The sequence below is a fragment of the Eptatretus burgeri genome, chromosome 12, assembly GCF_056783735.1.
Source record: "Eptatretus burgeri isolate ZD-2024b chromosome 12, Ebu_testis_v1, whole genome shotgun sequence".
NCBI classification, from domain to species: Eukaryota; Metazoa; Chordata; class Myxini; order Myxiniformes; family Myxinidae; genus Eptatretus; species Eptatretus burgeri.
In genome coordinates, this window is record NC_140972.1 from 10,155,325 (window position 1) to 10,157,692 (window position 2,368).

At 48.9% G+C, this 2,368-nt stretch overlaps 1 pseudogene; it reads left to right on the forward strand.

The window, feature by feature from the left end:
* The first annotated feature begins 782 nt into the window (after positions 1 to 782).
* LOC147015063 (serine/threonine-protein kinase 17A pseudogene) lies at positions 783 to 1,970 on the forward strand (annotated as a pseudogene).
* The last annotated feature ends 398 nt before the right edge of the window (positions 1,971 to 2,368 follow it).

Consider the following 2,368-nt stretch of genomic DNA (forward strand, 5'->3'; position numbering starts at 1 on the left):
AAGGTGGTGTAGACTTTCCATAGGTACTGCACAGTGTACATTGTTACAATGCCGGTGCGTCGGCCACGAGCTGACCGCTCTGACGGAGCCGCAAGTCGAGTCAGCCCGGCCGATCGCCCGGAATATAGATCGCCACCCGGATAACTCCGAAGTCGACGGGTCCTTGTGCAAGAACAGAAATACGCCAATGGGCAGACCAAGGGTTGATTGCCAACTTCAATTTACCTAAATACCCACGTGATCCAACTACCGGGGTATTCCACTCTCGACGGAACTCGTACAAAACAAGCCGCTTAAGCGAGCCTGTCCCATGCGCGATTCCGAGCAGCTTAATCGCCGAGAACCGTCAGTCCGAATGTCCCCCTTTTACGACAAACCAACGGCTTTCTAACTCCCAACACACGAAATGCTCAGTCAATGAAAGAATCGATGCAACGAGCTGAAAACATTTAACAATTGGGGTATTTATTAATAATAATGGGGAACTAGGGAAGCACGTAAGAGCAGAACTATACCGACTTTACGAAATGCAATGCAATCATTTACAGCACACAAAGCACTTAACAGTTTCCTACTTTTCGACAGGCCCACGGACACACGTACGCGCGCGCGCACACACACACACACACACACACACACACACACACACACACACACACACACACACACACACACGCAAGAAATGGTGACTGATGCCTTTAATAATGGACTCCAGCTCGGAAGACAGATGAGCTGAAACTCAGAACCTATCTCGAACCTCTCCACCTCGTGTGGTCTATGTTAGGAAATTCACATTTGGGATCGGATCGGATCGGGAGCATGGAAGACAACCCCTTCGGCTGGGAAAAGAGGAACGACTAGTTAGTGAGTGAATCGAACGTCGTCCTTCGCTGCCGCGGTGGAAGGACGCTGGCAGAGTTTGTGAGGAGTCGCACCTGTGCTGGACAAGCTTCAGCATGATTCCCAAGAAGATCTCTCTCAGACCTGGCTTGGCAACAGAAACGGACTTCCCTGTCAACGCAGATCCTTTTCTTGACAAATACAAATTTGTGGGAACTGAACTCGGAAGGGGAAGGTTTGCTGTGGTCAAGCAATGTGTTGAGCTCTCCTCTGGGCGAACATTCGCAGCCAAGCGGCTGAGGAAGCGTCGGCGAGGCGAGGACTGTCGGGCGGACATCATACATGAGATGGCCGTGCTGGAGCTGGCACGCACATGCCCACATATTGTCACCCTGCATGAGGTGTTTGAAACCTCTTCAGACATGACCCTCATCTTGGAGTATGTAGCTGGTGGAGACATATTTGAACAGTGTGCTGCTGTCGAGGATGATGAGGCCTTCTCGGCTACAGACGTCCCTCGTCTCATCCGCCAAGTGTTGCTGGGTGTGGCGTTCTTACACGATCATGCCCTTGCTCACCTTGACTTAAAACCTGAAAACATCCTCTTAACCCAAACAAGGCCTCCTGGGGACATACGCATCGTGGATCTCGGCCTTGCACGCTTCATCCAACCAGACCACAGGCTTCATGAGATGATTGGCACCCAGCAGTATGCAGCTCCTGAAATTTTGGACTTCGAACCAATTTCTACAGCTACAGACATGTGGAATACTGGTGTGCTGACGTATATGATGCTGAAAAGGGAGTTGCCCTTCGCAGTTGAGGAGGATGACAAGGTGTGTCTTGGAATCTCTCAGTTCAACGTAGACCACTCTCCTGAAACCTTCGAGGACATTTCATCAAATGCTGCAGATTTTATCCGTTCCCTGCTTGTGAAAGCTCCTCAGGATCGGGCTACTGCAGAGGAATGTCTGGCACATCCTTGGCTGTTTGCCGATCTTGTTTCTCCTTCAAATCAGCTAATACTCGCCAGTGCCGAGCAACCATCTGGGGAAGAAACGGACTCTTCAGAGCAAATATCGTGCACCTGCAATTCTCAGTCTCTTGCAACATCGCATTAATTCGCATCGCATCGCAATAATTCACATTCAAATTATTCACATCGGAAATTGGTTTTAACTATCGTGGTTACTGAATATCGTGACATTTTCAAGGAATGTAACCCCCCCCCCTCCTCCCGCGGTATTTAAGGGTTTACTGTGTATCGTTTTTGGTTCCATCCATCAATAATGAAGAATCACTTAAAAAAATTTTAGTATCCGGATCCGAATGCGGATGTGGATCTTCACCAAAATCGAATAAATTCATCTTTGTCACACCCCCAACCTGTCTCACCAAGTTTCAACCGAATCCGTCCATAACTTTTTGAGACATCCTGCTCATAGAAAGACGGGGGTGAAAACATAGCCTCCATCCACCTTCAGTGGTGGAGCTAACAAACAGCACAACAAGGTATGCTTTAACATGC